The sequence below is a fragment of the Trachinotus anak genome, unplaced genomic scaffold (genome assembly GCF_046630095.1).
Source record: "Trachinotus anak isolate AG129_WGS33_773 ecotype Australia unplaced genomic scaffold, CSIRO_AGI_Tana_v1 ptg000025l, whole genome shotgun sequence".
NCBI classification, from domain to species: Eukaryota; Metazoa; Chordata; class Actinopteri; order Carangiformes; family Carangidae; genus Trachinotus; species Trachinotus anak.
In genome coordinates this window covers 19688353-19707537 of record NW_027273876.1, presented here as the reverse complement: position 1 = coordinate 19707537, position 19185 = coordinate 19688353, and the positions used below count along the sequence as shown (strand labels likewise).

Here is a 19185-nt window from a genome sequence, read left to right as displayed (position 1 = left end):
TTCAATAAATCATACTGTGACAGTGGGCGAGATGTGTGGAGGCTGCTCCCACAGGACGCACTGTACACCACAGCGTGGCTTTGTTTGTTGATGAGCTGCACTGTCTTGACTGTTGGAAAGGATCTGGTGCATAATGATATGATTTTTATTTTTATTTTACTAGACTTTTATTAGCATTTCGGCTGTATGTGCTTGATAGTTTTTCTAATAGCAGGGTACTACTACTGTGAGTTTTAGAGAAGCAGAGATTTTACATTTGGACAAAATATGGCAAGAAAAGTTTTTAATGTTTGGACATTGAAGAGTTGGTTTCTTGAAAAAGAAAAAGGCTGATGAAGACATTTTGCTGTGGTACCTAATGTCATTTTGACATCTGTCTGGGTATGATTTAAACCAACAAAATGTAAAATTTAGTTTTTGAGGCCTTGGCAGGTTAAGTTTTTTTTAGCTTTCACAAAATCAGGCTAGCTGTTGTCCCCTGCTTCCTGATTTAATGCTAAGCTATAATTTAGTGTCTATGAAGCAGCTCAGTGACATTAAAACCTCAAGTTCTAGCTTCATGAAATTTTGATTTCACCAACAACCAGTTCAGTTGCTATAATGTTGACCAATATGCACTGTCTGATCAAATTCCATGATAATCTTACACCAATAGCTGTAACTTTGTTGTATACCATTTTAAAGACATGAATGGGGTCATGAATAAACGTTTAAATATAGGGGATGAGGGCCACGTCATGGTTCCAAACAAGGCTGACAGATCATTACATCCGATTGGTGGAGCTGACTCCACACTCAGTATAACATTCCTTCTTGATTACGAGCTGGTCCTCACAAATAATTTGATCGTATTGAGCTGTCTACACAGGCTGCGTAAGAGCTTGCATTGTATCTGACTACACTGATTGTGTATTGGCAAAACGTGGGTGACCCACGGTCTCTGAACGCATCCTGGGAAGATACCGGTCCGAGATTCTGATTGATCCTGGACACCTCCCTCAGTAAACCAATCATAGCAGCTGAGCGCAAACTGGGACACACTCTGCCATCTTTCCACTGTAGTGCTTCAGCTGCTCAGTGCCATAACCCTCCAAAGACACTGTCTCAGTGGGCCAGAGGAATATGTAACAAATCAAGTCAAATATCCAGACATTATCAGCTCAACATAAGCATCATTACAAAGAACAACTACATCTATTCAAAGGTAACACTAAAAGACACTGGGGTGGGCTGCTTAGGATTGGTCAGTAATTTGGGGGCTACAGTAACACGAACAGTATGGCCCTTTAATCATCCATCTTTATTTCTCATCAGTTTTGTTGATAGCATTAAAAGCCTTCTGCATCGCCAAACATTCATTTTACTGAACTTGTGTTTAGATTTTTCCAGAAAGTTACCCGTCACTGTCGTTTGGATGTATAAGACGTTCCCGACTGCAGTTTTAGGTAAAACAAAATGAGACAAGACTGGAAAGATGGCAGAAAACAGAGGAGATCTGAAAGACGGACAACACCAATTAGAAGCACCAATGAAAAACTTAATTAACAACAAAGGCTAAGACAAATAGCATGTGCAGCGCTGCCCATACCAGGAACCCAGCATGAGCCTGTGGAGATGTTTACACTGATGCAGTCTCCACTGAATCAGCCGCAGCATCAGTCTGTTTGCTGTGCTCCTCTCTGTCAATGACAAATAAAGAGCAGCCTGTGCTCATTCCATAGGTACCTGCTGTGTATGTAGCTGTATGGAATACCAACACATGCTCATATACACTAATCAGTGTATATCATATGATATATATAATATGTACTCTATACATATGCACAAAGGCCCATGGGAGTTAGAGTTTGCTCTGTGGGATGAAATCTGGAGGTTTGTAATGTAGCGTGTTTGCTTATCTGCATGTTTGTCTGTTGTTTCTGATTCTGAATCAGTTACTGTAGCATTGCTCCTTAGGTCATTGACCTCTCTGAATGCCTAAGGGACACACACACACACACACACACACACACACACACACGCGCACACACACACACATCTTACCAATAAAAACACATATGCAGACACACTCTGGAAGGCAGCAGTGGTCAGAGTGGGAATAAGGCTTGTGGTACACAGTTACCATGGAAACGCAGTTTGGCATGGTATGTTTAACCAGGGAGAGTTGCATCTCCAGTATTTTCCTCTCCACTCCCCTGTTATTGAAGGAGAAACGTTTTAATTGCCCAGGTTAAAGGAAGAGCAGGGAAGAGAGCGAGCGGCTGCCAGCCGTCGGGGTGGCTGTCTGTATCTGTTTAGTGGAAATTGTTTTGCCATGAAACGCCATCTGTCTGGCCTGCTGGCTGGTTCTTAACTGATCTGTCTATGTATAGACTCGAGTTCACAAATGTTATGAGGATCTGATTTTGTTTCAGTTCTGCTGATGAGTGAAGTGTTTGTGTTATTTGAGGTTGTGTTTAAATATATATTTTTATGGCACTGGTATTTGTTGTATGGTGTTTATCCATTTACTTCTTTATTTGTTATGGATCTAAAAACTCTCTATCAAAAAAACACAGGCTGAAAGCAAGTCGTGACAATTACTGACGATCAGCTGATGTGCTCAGTCCAGCATAACAAAGTCCTATCAGCAAATTGAGGATCTACTGCCCTGATAGCAAAATAATTTTGGCCCATACTCAGGTCACATGCTTGTTTTCTTCAGGCTCAGTATATGCCCAACCACGACCCGAATCTGGCCCATATGCAGCATGATTGTAAGATGCTATCTCCACATCTTGACCAATTCTGGTGTACACAAAGTAAATCGTCTGGCTGTCAGTCAATACGGGAGAATAACAGCCAGAATCTGCCCAGATGTGGAAGTATTTGGGCCAGACTCGGGCTGTGGACCAAGGCATATGTTGGGCCAGAAGTTTCATTTTGCTATCTGGGTATGGGGCCATTCAGTTTCTAGTAACCACATTCTGACCCAGTCCAACTGGGTCAGGTAAGGTCCTGTTTTCTTGCCATGGGTCTAATACCCAAGGAGAACTGAGCAGACTCTATCAGCTGTGATCACACAGTGTGTAATCATCATCACAGGGGGCAGACGGAGAGTGTGAACTGTGAAGTGCAGAAAAGATGACATGTTTTGCTCTGCTTGTTAAATGTTGAAGCATGGTGCTGCTGCATGTGTGGCCGGTCTCTCCCTGTTTGAATCTGTTGGAAATGGCCACAGTTTGCATTGGGTTTCATTTTCCTCAGGTCAGTATGAAGCAGCTCCCTCTCAGTTCAGGTGTGAGTGGCTTTCAAACACAAAAGCAGAACGCAGTCAAAGAAAATGCCCCAAATGACCGTGCTAACACAGTCCATGCTAACCACATTGACAAAGGTTGTTTCCTGTGGCTGCTTCGATTAACGATGAACGATAAACAGTGAGACTGATACAGCAATGACATCAAGTTACACTGGATTACAACAAACACAAATAAATGATGATAAATAGACTGGAAAATATGGTTTGAATGTGTGAAAATCTGAAGGATTACAACTCAACAACCCAAGTACACGTGCAAAACAACACTTAGAGAAATGTAAACATATTTTTACAGCAAAGCATGTTCTCAAATGTTAAGCACAAGGCGAGCAACATGAAATGGTCAGAAGGATCAAAGTTGTGATTTGAATCAGGAGTTACCCAATCAAACAAGACAAATCTGACTTTTGATAGTTATGAGCACATCTTAGTCCCAGGCCTTCTGCTCTGTCTGTAAATGAACAAATCTTGAACAGCAAATCCTCAAAGTCAGCTCAGTCATTATCAGCGTCACTGACGCTGACTTCGCTTTTGGCGTACTTTCAGATTAAAAGCTCAATGAAAGATGCAAAAGTCATAAACAATCATGATGTTGTTGCAGATATGTGTAAATTGTGCTAATGACTACAAAAACTGAATGAAACAGTTCAAGGCAGCAACAGCCTGAATCCAGGACTTGAACTGGAGACAGTCAGAGGTAAAACTGTGTTGTCTCAGCATACTGACGTTTGTACCTATGAACTGCATTTGAAAAAAAGAGGAAAAAGAAAAGGTAACTTAAGGAGGTACTGATGAATCTTTGAGCAGCACTGAATATTTTAATCAGCTAACGGATTTTTAAATTACACCTCTATCCAGTACACACACATTTCTCCCTCTACAGTCCTCCACACATATATTTCCAACTACGCTACTGTCCTGCCATCAAAGAAACAGAAGCAGGAATGTGGGACGGGAAAAAGAGAGAGACTTAGACCTTATTCCCTCACTGGGAACCGCAGTCACAGACTTGCCGGGTAATTATGAAATAATAAAGGCCAAACGTCGGCCTGCTAACAGAAGATTTTCTACTCAGGCATGGGAGCGTGGTCAGAGGGGAGTAGAAGTAGGAGGAGAAAGGGATAACGCTGCTGCTGTTCAAACAAGGAGTTGTCAGAACATTCTTATGTATACAGGCACACACAATAGTTTATACACAGTGCACACAATGCAGACAAACACGCAGTAGATGTACACAATCTCTATAGCAAATAGGAGTGTCCACAAAGCACACAGACACTCAGATAAAGGAAACACCAGCTTTTTTATTCTGTGGTCTTGGTGTGGAACTACCTGTTTAAATGTATGTCTCTGTGCTTGTCCACAGTGTCACATATAACCGAGGACACATCCAGGCGCCTCATCCACTTCGCCGACATCCTAACGTAAGTAGGCGACATTTCCTACTTTACTGTTGTTTCTTTTTTCTTCCACTTCTACAGCTTCTTCTACAGGATGGAGGGAGAACTGAACCATGATCCTCAGTGTTGCTTTGCTGTAATGGCGCCAGGTCACATCACACTGATGTTATGAATTTAGTTGTGCCATAATAGTGGTACAGTATAACTGCTGTAAATGAGACACTTTGTAAACACAGCAGTGGTAAATATCTTCCTAGCTACAGAGAGCTTTTGTTCATGTTTACTCAGAAGGTGGTTTTACATGTTGAAACATGTTGGAGCTCTGCATCTACCATCTGCTGCTGTTTGAAATCTTTGGATCCATTTATGCTCGACAAACAGAGTCCACTTCTTGCAATCCAACAGATTTCCCTCCAGTTCTAAGGTTTGTAACTGCAGTGTGTCTGAGGCCTGCAGGGGTTCCCAGTCTGAAAAGCTACACAGCTTTCTTCCTGTGAATACTAATGTCCAAATGTGAATATGTTCTGAGGGAATCTTTTTTTTTTATTAACAAGATAAAGAAATGCCTTTTTAATGAATGTATCTGCCAAGTGGCAAAACATTCACTGTCAGTGTATTTAAAATCCACTTGTAACAACTAAAGCATGAATCAAAGACAATTCAAAGCACTGAATATTAGAAAGGTCAAAGGTGACATGAGTCTTTCCCTTACCTCAATTAAAGTGCTTTAGCCTAAACCTCACCAGTTTAATTCACTACAACCCACGTCCTTGTAGATTCTGAAGGTTCCCTGTCATTGGCTAGCCATGATATTAACATCCAAGTAACCTGTGGCAACCCTGTCTCCTAGGAATTATGTTGCCATGCAACTACAATGCAATAGCTCAGCGGTTTTCAAAGTGTGAGGCGCGCCTCCCCTGGGGGGCGCCAGAGGGCTTCAGGGGAGGCGTGGCAAGAGAAAAAAAAACAAACCTGAAAAGAAAGAAGAAGAGTGTATACATCTGGCGAGGGGCAAAATGGATCGTTTTTTAGTATCTAAAGTGAAAGTGAGAGAGGGCACAGAGTCTGGGGTGAGCAGAAAACGGAGGAAGTATGACCCTGATTATTTAAAGTTTGGCTTTTCGTGTATTGGTCCTGATGATGCTCCGCTGCCACAGTGTGTCATCTGCAAAGAGGTGCTAGCTAACGACAGTATGCGACCATGTAAACTCCGGCGTCATATTGAAACCAAGCACCAAAGTTTAACGACCAAGCCGCGGGAGTTTTGTATGTTTTTAAGATGTTAAAAACATACAGATGTTATACTGTGTTTAAAAAAAAAAGATATTTAAGCACATACACAGATAAAGATGATTAAGATTAAGATGTTTACAAAAATAAAGATGTGTATAACATTTATTGTTTAAAACCTTTTTTAAGCCTGTGTGGAACATACAAAGTAACAACAATAACAGTAATAATAGTAATAATAATTAGGGGGGGTGAAGGGGGGGTGGCATGCTTTTGAGTTCTCTTAGGGGAGGCTCACTATCCCACACTTTGAAAACCCCTGCAATAGCTAGAATGTTCATAGAAAACTTAATCTCTGGCTGAATTAGTTTAAGTGGCATCATGTTTTTTGAATAAATGAAATGCTACTTTTATTGACAGCAGCAGAGTCACCAGGAGGTTGGGGTAAATAGTGGGACGCACAAAACACACAATGGTCTCCCCAGTGATCAGGTTCAGATTCAAATTCCCGTCTGAGGTTTAGGCAACAGAAGGAGTTTGGTTAAGGTTCAGGAAAGATGGTGGTTTATGTTAATTGTAAATTGACACATTGGGTCTGAACTTTTTCTGTATTAAACCAGACCAGGTTCTTTCCCCAACCAAGTGCTGTGAGAGTCTAAACAGATCTATTTCTTTATTTAAGCCTCAAAGATTATTGAGGATTTCCTCATTTGAAATGATTTCGAGATATATGAAAATTCAAATAGGACAATACCCAGTGAAAGCAATTGCACACTCACTGGTTTGAGATTGTTGTCTTGAATTGTCCAGGGGTAGTGAGCGTGTTGATCTTGAGTGTGTGTTGTAGATAATTCCATATGTTTGGTGCATGAAATCTAAAGGCAGATTTTACAAGTTCAGAGTAAACCCACGGGACTTGAAGCATACAACGGTTAGTAGAGCAAGTTTGGCAGGGTCCTGTGGTCCAGTCCAGTATAGATGTTATATAGAGTGGTGAATATCCAATAAGGGGTTTATGGATAACAAGTTTATCACACAACCGACTTTATACCACAGGATGCAGTGGTGAGTGTCATAGGGATCACAATGGGAGGAAGGGCACAAGGGCACTGAGTCTAGTGGTTTGAGAGTGGAAGCAGCGGCATGTCTGTAGATAATAACATAATATCATAATATCTTAATCTGGGGCTGAACTATACTTTTCCTTCAATGCAAAAGGAAGCTGAAGCTTTTTCTGTGCAAAAATCACAGGATTTGCTGTTTGGTAATGAGATTTTCAATATGACGTTTAAATGTAAATTATTCATCCAGATCAAATCTGAGATATTTATACTCTGTGACCTTTTCAATAGTGCTACCATTTAGTGTGCATAGGTGTAGACTGTTTAAATCATCATCTCTTGCTCTACAAAAAAAGCTTGAACTTAGGTCTATTTGCATGAATTAATACTTTCAGGTTGATGAGTGCATCCTGAATAGCACTAATATAGAGTTGTAGTTTCTCAACAGAAAGTTTTACAGAGTGAGCAAAACAATACAGTATAGTGTCTTCAGCATAAAGATGGACACAGCATCATTAACATAAATTGAAAACAAGACAAGTGTAAACAAGGCCCAGAGCACATTCTTGTGGAACAGGTAAAAACGGATTATGATTGGATAGCTCCAGTCCTAAATATGGAAAGGAACAATGAAATTTCTACACCGTAATGCTGAGACAAAGGGTTAGTAATACCAACAAGAGACTGCAGTGGAATCAGAATGGATCTGAGGAGCTGAGGATGAGGTGGCCACAACCGGAATTCAAAGCTGTCTGCAGATCCCTTATTATCTGGCAATAATAGAGATGTGCAGACAGACCTTGGACATTTTGGTCATTTTAAATGACTGTTAACAGAGATGTCAAGAGCATCTAGTCAAATTAGGCAGATTAAACAACACTTTGGATATGGCTTCAGGCCAGGACTCTGACTACAAACGACTTCTTCATTTACAGATTTCTGAAAGATCCAGACAAGTTTAGAATTAACAATCGGCCGAACTTATAATAAAAAAATAAAAAAAAGAGTCATCCAGTATTACAGAAACCGATTCCATAAGAATGAGGATAATATGATCCTTTGTCCCCTCATTCTCCTTGTCATTTCCCTCCTCAGCTGACATGGTGGCAATGTTGTGTGCTTCAGTGGAACACTGAGTCAGCGCAACTGAGACCTTTTACGCTTGTGACAGAGCAGGCAGAGTTTTGAATAAACTCTCAAGAGTATGAATATTTTTGTTTAAGAGGAAGGAAATCCTCTTCATAACAGAACAGTGAATCAGCTAATGGGGCATTAGATGACATCTCACCTCCACTCTGTGGTCTGAATTCATTCACTGCATCAGTCATTGCAGTGAGGATGTAGATGATGGTCTGTTAAAACGCTTCCTCGGCTCGGCTCGGCTCCCCCACAGCGGCACATGCAATGTTTTTCCTAAGTTTACTTTGGTTAGAAGTATTAAAAGTGTTTGCTTTTAACTCTTCTTTTCAATATAAAGTTTCACTTTGGGTCAAGCAATAACATTCAGATAATAATAATAAACTTTCCCCCTGTAAAGTGTTTTTGGTGGCACAACAGCAACACCAAAAGAAATCCTGTAAGAATGCCTCTGGCCTTGACAATTTAATAGCTCTCTGAGTAATTTATTTTTCAACACCCAACATGTTTTTTAATATTTTTTTTTTTTATTATTATTTGACTCACCTTGAAATGAACAGCCCTCCCTTCATTAGTGAGAATGAAACCTGTACGCTTGTATTGAATATAGCCGTAGGTCACAGCACTCAAATGAGCCAAACCCTATTAATTTGAGGTGTCGGTGGTGTGGGCTGGGGGCTGAGCTGGTGTGTGTGTGTGTGTGTGTGTTTGCGTGTGTGTCAAAGAGGAATGGGGGGGGGGGGGGGGGGGGGGGGGGGGGGGGGTTGTCTGTTACTCTTTCTTGTTACATTATTTGTAGCTTCTAGGCGTCTCAAACAAGAGTTAGACACAATTTGTCTAGTCATTGTGGACAAACTCCGATATAAAGGACAACATCATGCAGTTTGATTACCGTATTTGTTTTCTATACATTAACCAACCAGAGTCCAATAATATATTTTCTCCTTTTATATTTATCAAAGCACTTTGAGCTTTTTACAATGTTGATTTCAATACCTGAACTCATGTAACGGCTGATACCAGTGTGTTAAAATGTAACAAATGTGGGCGGCCTGATGGTGGAGTGGTTAGGGCGCGTACCACATGAGCAGATACTCTCAGCAGACGAGCACCGGTTCGACTCCCAACCGGTCCAGCTCTTTCCTGCGTGTCATTCCCCCTCTCTCTCTGCCCCTTTCCTGGCACTCTCTACTGTCCTGTCAATAAAGGCAAAAAATGCCCAAAAAAATATCTTTAAAAAAAATGTAACAAATGTGATGTGGTATGATGGCTATCGTGTTCATTTTGGCTCTTTTTATACTTCACAAGATGTGGAAAAATTATTTAAAATTATAATCCAAAACCAGAGCTATGCTGAGGCTCTGTGGCTTATTTCTCTGACTGTCTCTCGTCTCCCCTGTGAGCATCTCACTCGCTGACTTGACTCACAATGATTGGCCGAGTAGCATCATGTGACCTTAAGACTAGAAAATCTATGTCATTTAAAATAGAAACACTCAGTCATAATGTCATCATTCTCAGTAATGTATAGGTTATAGATCCAGGTCTGGACAGGACAGCATCTGGGTCTGGACCCGGACCTTGGCCCATCTATTAGTGATGTTAGCTGATGGTTAACGTTGCGCAGTTTACCAGAAATCAATTCTTCGCCACTTCCTCCTTCTAACTTCCTGTGTATACTACTGTTTTAGAGCAGCAAAGAAGAATTGGTTTCTGGGAAAACTGGTGTTTTAACTTGGTGTGAAGCTACAAAGTTCATCAATTCATAAGACAGTCCTGGATCGGTGCATAGACTCCTGTACTCTCAGATTCTCAATCCAGTGTTTTTGGCAGCATCTGATGAAATTAATTGAAAAGGACCAGAACTAAAAAAAGGAAACAATTTTTCTCTTAGTCTGGACCAAAAAAATGAGCTGCACGTGTAGAAGAGATGCTAATGTCCTTACTGTCCTGTAAAACCCTGAGATCTTGGACTATCCTGGGATACTTTATCACATGTGGCATTCTCTGTTACACAGAGTTCATAACGACCTGTGAGAGCGCAGTGCTGCAGTGTGTGTTGGATGAATGAGCAGGCTGTATCTGCTGACTTCCTGCAGACACTTTTAAAGACTAATGCGGCACATGATTATGGCTTCCCTGGCTTACACTGTTTACCAGCAACTTTGGGACTGTGTTGCATATTATTGTCCTCCAATCAAATAGAAATCTTTCCATAGAGGAAGAGAAATAAAATCAGGAAGTGTTAAATGTGCCTAATGAATCAGCTTGAGAGCAGCCACTGCACAGCTGAGCCCACAGAGACCTCTCTCCTCGTACACTGCCGCTCTCTCGTGTTCTCTCTATATCTGTCTCTCTACCCATCTCTCTCTGTTTCTGTGTGTGTTCGCTGTCACTGATTGTCCCCTCGGTGTTTGTGTATTTGGGGGATGTTCTTTGGTGTTCCTGGCCTACCACACTATCCATCTTCCTATCTATCCACAGACAGAGGAGGCCTGCTCGCTGCTCCAAATGAGAAAGTAAAAGGCTTCCCTCCAGCTCTGTACCACTAAACATCAACTGTAAATCACACTAATGGAATTCATGCCAGCGTTTGTGCGTTTGTGTGTGTTTGTGTGTGTGTGTATGTGAGTTTTGTTTCGGTGAGACCGAGGCTGTATTATTTTACAGCAGCTATTGTACAAGTAAACGCTCCCAGAGCAAGTGCCCACCGGAGCGTGGCAGTGAATATATACTGCATACATTAGGTAACGCTGCTCTTTTTTTTCTTTTTTTTGGCTCAGATGACATGAGTTTAAGGCACAGTGGGGGCTGCAGGGTGGGTGGGTGGGGGGTGGGGGGGGGGTGCTGCTGCTGTCAGAGTATTACAGGCATTCAGCCAGAAAAGACATTTAGAGAACCATACTGTGATGAAAAAGATTTCAAAGAAAGAAAGGCTTTGATTATTTGTACTTGTGTTTTCTGATTTGCTGTTGGATAAAGTGTAACTCAACAAAATAGTGTGCAATGGTTGCAGCATGAGGCAGTGACTGACTGACAGACAGACAGACAGACAGACAGACAGACAACCTGTGAGACAGAGACAATCAATCAGAAACAGGTTAAGACAAAAAGCGATAAAACACCCAACAAGAAGTCATCCGAGCTTTGTGCAGGGCATGTGGGGGCTGTGTGTGTGTGTGTGTGTGTGTGTATGTGTGTGTGTGTGTGTGTGTGTAAGAGACCTGATGCAATATAGTGAAAAACTCCAACATGCAACAGTTCTTAGCTGGTTTGGTCAAATGGCAGAGGAGGTGTGGTGAAAACACACACACACATACACACATACACACACACACACACACCAAAGTGCTGGGAGTGGCTCGGGGCAATTTCAGTGAGAGCTGCTGGAATTACTTTGTACAGACGTGTGAACTGTGTCAGAACTCACTTCACTCCTTCATTCTTCTCTCCAAAATAAAAACTCAGTTGTGAGAGTTTAATTTATTAATTAAGATTCCTTAAAGTTATAAATCGTCATCGTTTTGACAGGTGCAATGTCAGGTAACTGTGATATCCACATCTTTTAAAGGGGAGGCACGGCACTGTGCGAGCTCTGCTGTATACAGGCAGGTCTCGGTTTTTCAGTTCTCAGGTCAGTTTCCAAGACTTTATGAGAAAACAACTGCAAGAAAATAAGTTTGACATTACTTTATCTGTGGCATCAAAGAAAATAGAACTTCAATGCTGAAATATTAAAAGACATAAAATAATTGTAATAAAGTTACATCACATTGTGGCCAATATTAGATGTACAAATCAAATGTACATTTCAAACCCGTGCTGACTTAATCTTGGTCATATTGGTTAGTTACTTTCCCCAATGTGTGCATTCATGAACTGTCCCTTTAAAAATACACTACCTCGTTCAGTCACATGCCTAACATTGGGAAGCACAAGCACAAACACTGACCCTCAACCCAGCAGTCAAATGCAAACACCGCAGAAGAACAATTTCAGTGACCAAAGGTCACACCACCGATTTGTTTAATCACTTGGAACACAATCACATTACCCAGTATGAAGAGTGCATGGGTCAAAAAAAAAAAGAGGGGCCGATAAGCATCATCGTTCATTAATCACAATCAATGCAGAAGTTTGAAATAAATATGATACTGAATATATATTTGACATATATTTGAAGTCAAATTGCCCAGCTCTAACTAAAAATCAGGATATGTTGACCTAACCTGTTGTGAGTCTCCCAGCCTGATGGCAGTGCAGCTCTAACTCACAGCAGATCTCTTCTGAACAACTAAAATTTACAGTTACAACTTGAATCAATTCTGCTTCTTCTCAGTCATCTTCTCTAATAAAATGAGTTGCTATTGAAGCAGCATCGAGTTCAATTATGCTGATTTCTGTTATTTAATTAGTCTTGCAGACTCCCCTTCAGACCTGTCCGTCAGTTTCATATATCTATTATTGCTAACGAAACAGGTGAAGCAGACAACTCACACACACACACACACACACAGCACAATTGAAATCAAAGAGGCAGACAGATTGAGCATGGGGAGATCTCCAGCTATGCGCAAACAGAGGACTTTGTTGAGTTCAGCAAAAACTCCACAAGGACGCGGAGAAAAACTGGAGAATAAAACTTTGAACATGTCGGCATGATAGCTATCATATGGTGCAGATTGGGAACGGGTGGCTCTGACTTTCTTGTGCTCAACTTGAGATTTTTGAGCCATATGTGAGCAGACAAATTTAGAAAATCAACTGTTTGACTTTGGTCTTTCTCAGTGTTTAGAAACCTGCAGCGAGCACTGCCGACGAGAGGATCGCTGCGCTCTCCAGAGTGTGTGGTCACAGTGTAATTAGACCACTGGGATGACACACACTGACACACAAACACACACACACTTCTCTGGCTCTGTCAGTGTGTAAAACACAAACGTGTCTTTGTTTCTCTCTGTAGAACACAAAGCACATAAAGTGTGAAAACTCTTCCCATGGCTGCCTAACACACAAGACACACCTTTATTTTCTGCGTTTCCATGACAAACGCACGCACACACACTCTTTTGTTAGTTGTGAGGACACTTGGCATATTTCCTTCCCTAGCCCCTTAACAACACACCTTATTGCCTAAACCTAACTTAAACCTGAACCTGACTCAAACCTGAAGTCTAAACCCAGGTCTTAACCCTCGAACAGACCATTGAATTTGTAAGGACTGGCCAAAATGTCCTTACAATGATGGCTATTAATTAATTGACACAAAAAACTGGGTTCTCCTGAGTTTCTGCCTGATTTGACAATAAATAAAAACAGCTCCTCTGTTTTCTCTGTCTGCTCAGAGTCAGCATGGAGGGGCTCTGTGCTCAGTCCACTGTTGAGTGTGTGCGAAGGTGTGTTGCTCTGTCAGTGATATGATCCAGGCTGTACGTCTCTCTAGGTCAGAGTCAGCACTCAGACAAGGTCAGGCCGTCAGGGTCAGAGTCTCTGACCCCGAGCAGCAGAAGAACACAATTCATCAGTGCACACGCTCTGATAGGTTGAAGTTAGCCATTTGAAAAGTCTGAAAATGCCTTTTTTTTATACATGTATCTCTGATCTCTGTAATTAGTCATTGATGAGCCATAATGAATAATAATTAGTGACAGCTGGTGTAATGTCTAAAAGGAGTTATGGCTGGTCATACAGCCACTTCCTGCTGTGGGTGATGGACGCCCAATGTAGAGCGAAAGGTGCAAATAATACAAACTGAAGTAAAAATGAAAACATCTACACTGGATGCAGAACAGGTTTGAGTTCAACGCTAAATGTTCTAAATTTAAACTATAAATTTTCTTTTGAAGTTCCTGCATGACATGTGTTGTGTCAGTAGCAGGGGAAGGTACAAGAAATGAATTCGAGATCAAGTATTTAAATCAAAATACAAGACACTAACAGGAAAGAAAAGTTGTGCAAATATCGACAAAACTGCAGCAACGAGTCTGGCAGCTACAGTGCAGCAGCGTCCACAGACGAACAGGCTAGCACTGAGTCTCATGTGGCTCTGGTGCATGAATGGATCTGGTGAGCCCTGAAGCCCCCAAACAGCCTCTCTGGTATCTTCACCATGTGGTCTGCAGTCTTGTACGGGAGTGGGAGGGCAGCGAGTGAGCATAAGCAGCTGAGTCCGGTGGAGTCTTATCGAGGACGCAGATGTGGTGCTGAGCGGTCTCACAGTGAACACATACAGCTACAGTAAACCCACAGGGGAAAGACATGTATCAGTTAGACACCACCTACACTGCTTAGAGCTAAACTTTGTCACACAGTGCAGAGTGAGTCTGTAACACTGTGTAAGGATATAATGCTTCCATTTAAATGGCTGGCAGTTAGTTTGGTAACATATAAAAGCCAAGTGGGCGGGAGAAGGCGAAACCTTTTGTCATGCCAAGCTTGAGAGTTCAGGCATGTGGCTATCTCCTGGAGGCAGGGGGCACCAGTGCAGACCTGGCACATGTCACACTTTAGACAGTGTCAGTAGAAAACAAATGCTTCAGTCATTTCTGACCAGTACTAGCTTCCATCACTGCCACAGTGTCATTTGGTGTGGTGAAAGGTCCCCACCACTGTGTCCAGTAAACACATTATTGCAGATGATACACTAATATGTAAAGTCAGACCTCTGCTGGTAAAAAATGTTGTTTACTAAAGTGCCCTCTCCTGTTGGAACCAGGGGAAGTTCTCAGTCTCCTGAGAATCAGAATCAGAATCAGAATCAGTTTTATTGCCAAGTATGTTTTCACATACGAGGAATTTTTTCTGGTGATTGGTGCAATTGAGGATCAGGGGGATCAGTGACAGTGGGGCTCTCTAAGCCTTGTTGATAAGGCTGATAGCAGATGGGAAGAAGCTATTTTTGTGGCGAGAGGTTTTGGTCCTGAAGGACCGCAGCCTCCTGCCAGAGGGGAGTGACTCAAAGAGTTTGTGTCCAGGGTGGGAGGAGTCAGCTACAATCTTCCCTGCACGCCTCAAAGTCCTTGAGGCGTACAGGTCCTGGAGGGATGGAAGATTGCAGCCAATCACCTTCTCAGCAGAGTGGATGATACGCTGCAGTGTTATTGTCCCTCTCCGTGGCAGCAGCGTACCAGATGGTGATGGAGGAGGTGAGGATGGACTCAACGATGGAGGTGTAGAAGTTCACCATCATAGTCCTTGGCAGGTTGAACTTCTTCAACTGCCTCAGGAAATACATCCTCTGCTGAGCTTTTTTGATCAGGGAGCTGATGTTCAGCTCCCATTTGAGATCCTCTGTGATGGTGGTTCCCAAGAAGCGGAAATGCTCCACGGTAGCCACCGGGGAGGTCGCACAGGGTGATGGGGGTGGGTGGGGCTGGGCTCTTCCTGAAGTCCACTATCATTTCCACTGTCTTCAGAGCATTTAGCTCTAGGTTGTTCTGCCTGCACCAGGTCACCAGACGGTCAGTCTCCCACCTGTAGGCAGACTCATCGCCATCAGAGATGAGTTCAATGAGAGTGGTGTCGTCTGCAAACTTCAGGAGCTTGACAGACTGATGGCTGGAGGTGCAGGTGTTAGTGTAAAGGGAGAAGAGCAGAGGAGAAAGAACGCAGCCTTGCGGGGATTCAGTGCTGATGGTCTGGGAGTCAGACACATGCTTTCCTAGCTTCACGTGCTGCCTCCTGTCAGACAGGAAGTCGGTGATCCACCTGCAGGTGGAGTCAGGCACGCTCAGCTGGGAGAGCTTGTCCTGCAGCAGAGCCGGGATGATGGTGTTGAAGGCAGAGCTGAAGTCCACAAACAGGATCCTGGCATAGGTCCCTGAGGAGTCCAGGTGCTGGAGGATGAAGTGGAGAGCCATGTTGACGGCGTCATCTACAGACCTGTTGGCTCTGTAGGCGAACTGCAGGGGGTCCAGGAGTGGGTCAGTGATGGATTTGAGATGGGACAGGACAAGGCACTCAAATGATTTCATGACCACAGAGGTCAGGGCAATGGGTCTGTAGTCATTTAGACCTGTGGGCCTTGGTTTTTTGGGGACAGGGATGATGGTGGAGGATTTGAAGCAGGCTGGCACGTGGCAGGTCTCCAGTGAGGTGTTGAAGATGTCTGTGAACACTGGAGACAGCTGATCAGCACAGTGCTTCAGGGATGATGGAGAGACAGAGTCAGGACCGGCTGCTTTGCGGGGGTTCTGCTTCTTAAAAAGCCTGTTGACATCTCTCTCCAGAATAGAGAGAGACGTTCCTTTGGTAGGGGAGGAGGAGGGGGGTTCTGATGTGGCTCTGATGTGGAGGTTAGTGTCAGGCGTGTCCCACTGTCTTTCAAAGCAGCAGTAGAACTCATTCAGATCATTGGCAAGACGGAAGTCGTTAATGGAGTGGGGGGGTTTAGGTTTGTAGTTTGTGATCTTTCTGAGCCCTTTCCAGACAGAAGCAGGGTCGTTGGCTGAGAACTGGAGCTGAAGTTTCTCAGAGTACAGTTGTTTAGCTTCTCTCACCGCTTTGCTAAACTTGTACTTGGACTCTTTAAACCTGTCCCTGTCCCCACTCCTGAAAGCTTCCTCCTTTTGCCTCCTGAGCTGACTGAGCTTAGCTGTGAACCAGGGTTTGTCATTGTTATAACTCCCCCTGGTGCGTGATGGGATACAGCAGTCCTCACAGAAGCTGATGTATGACGTCACAGCCTCTGTGAACTCATCCAGACTGTTGTAAGCAGTCCTGAACACCTCCCAGTCAGTGTAGTCCAAACATGCCCGCAGATCCTCTATGGCTTCACTGCTCCACTGCTTCGATGTCCTAACAACAGGTTTACACAGTTTTAGTTTCTGCTTGTATGTGGGAATCAGGTGGACCATGACATGGTCAGAGTGGCCCAGTGCAGCCCGGGGGATGGTGTGATAAGCACCACTGATTGTGGTGTAACAGTGGTCCAGAGTGTTCCCCTCTCTGGTCGGGCAATTAACAAACTGTCTGTATTTGGGCAGTTCGTGGCTGAGGTTACCTTTGTTAAAGTCACCAAGGACAATAACTAAGGAGTCCGGGTTGGTCCGCTCCACACACAGTATCTGCTGTGGCCTGTGGTGGGATGGAAACACCGACCAGGATGAATGAGGTGAACTCACGGGGGGAGTAGAAGGGCCTGCAGTTTATGATGAAAGTCTCCAGGTCAGGAGAACAGTGCTGCAGGATCACTGTCACGTCTCTGCACCAGCCACTGTTAGCATAAAAGCAGATTCCTCCACCTTTCGTTTTGCCGGACAGCTCTGTGTCGCGATCCGCTCTGAAGAGCTGGAAGCAGGCCAGCTCCAGAGCAGAGTCCGGATCGATCCACACAGCCACGTCTCCGTGAAGCACAGACCGGAAGATGAAGAAAAGTCTCTGTTCTTCTGCACCAGTAGCTGAAGTTCATCCAGTTTGTTGGGCAGTGAATGCACCTTGGAGAGAAAGATACCTGGGAGCGGTGTGCGGAGTCCGGCACGTTTTCCGCTCCTCCGGCGTTTCACTGCGAGAGCAACGGTCAGTGACCTCTGACAATAGTTGTTCAATAGTTCCACAGGTGAGTCGAGAAAGGTGGGAAAAAGATCCACTGAAGTTGTTTCTCTGATGTTAATGAGATCTTCTCTGGTGAAAGAGCTCCGGAAACCAAAGCAAAAAACAGAATTTACAAAGAAAATAAGGCAAAAGAGTGCGCACCAACACACCGAGGCAGCCATCCGCAGCGCCAGGGCAACACAGTTCAGTGGATGGTGATCTGGTGGCAGCCATTCAGGTTTGTGGAGCCTCTCAAATGCATGAAAAGCATTGCTAGAATATTTCTAAGAGCATTCACAAATGAGAGGGTTTTAGTTATTAAATGTTTTGTACAGAGACAATTTCTGTAACCACAGAACTTCAGAAGCAGTTTATGAAATTCAAAAGGCTGTACCTCTCTCCTGCAATCCTAGATATATGCAGACATGGTTTGGAGATACAGAACAAAAAGGAAGAAAGAATAAAAAAACCTTGTTGGACGTCTACTGGAGGTAGAAACACCATCTGCATTTCCTACATTTCTCCACTCACTTATTCAGGCTTTTCCTTAAATTTGTCACCTGTTTATCTGGCAATAGAGTGCTGCAGAAAAGAGTCCTAAAACCTGAAAATTAGTCAGCAATCTTGCACTTCTGGTTCCCTCGTCCCAAAGTCAATGGGTGAAATGCCCAAGTGGTGATTTCTTTAAGCTTGTACTTCTCTTTTTGCCTTACATGAAAACCAAACTAGTCACCAGTCCAATCCTTTTTAAAATAAATTAAACTACAAGTAAGAAGTTTAATAGTGGAGACGTTCCAGTCATGACCATAGTGTAGCTTGTTTATAGCCGGACATTAGCTTTTTATTTCTGACAATTATATTTAGGCTTCAAAAATCATAAAAGTTGTGTTCAACAGTAAAGATAATTTTGCTAAACAAAACGTCATAAACTTTTGTTAGTCTCAGAGCAATAATCCAGAAGCCGATGCAAAAATTCCATCAGCTTTTTGTGGAGGGAACCGGGGTGATGCTAACATTCAGGTTGGCCTACAAAAATACATCATCCCTGCATCATCACCCCTGTACTCTATGCTAGAGTACTTATGTAGGAAACTCTACATGCATTTAATGGAAAAGGTATCCGTCCATGATAGAGTGACTGTGCGCCATATTTCTTAATCAAATCATGAACAGGGAGAGCCACAGAGACCTGAGAAAATGACCTCCAGCCTCTTGTGTCTCACTGTATATGCTACAACATATTGTATGTAACACGGCATAATGCATTTGGATTCCAGTTTCAGTGTATATAAATATACTGCAGTAACAGCTCTTATGATAGTAAATCAAAGGAGAGACTTGAGTTCCTTCTTACTCTTCATTCATCATAGCTCAGATTGTGATGTCTTTAATACCACGAGTGACAAGAGAGAAAATATTTGTGTAGGAGCAGTCGAGAGAGGTTTAGAGAGGGGGAAGGCAGGGAGACATAAAGAGAGGAAAAGGCGGACAGGGAGCGCTGAAAAGAGGAGGACGGAGATGATAGGAT

General features: G+C 43.1%; 1 protein-coding gene across 5 annotated transcripts in view; it reads left to right on the top strand.

Moving 5' to 3' along the window:
- The window catches only part of rbfox3a (RNA binding fox-1 homolog 3a), a 563670-nt gene that overhangs the window by 181804 nt on the left and 362681 nt on the right, over positions 1-19185 (top strand). For all 5 annotated transcript variants that reach the window (XM_071463611.1, XM_071463610.1, XM_071463609.1 and 2 more), the window contains exon 3: positions 4665-4722. The gene's annotated coding sequence lies outside the window, so the exon portion shown is untranslated. The remainder of the gene's footprint in view (positions 1-4664; positions 4723-19185) is intronic.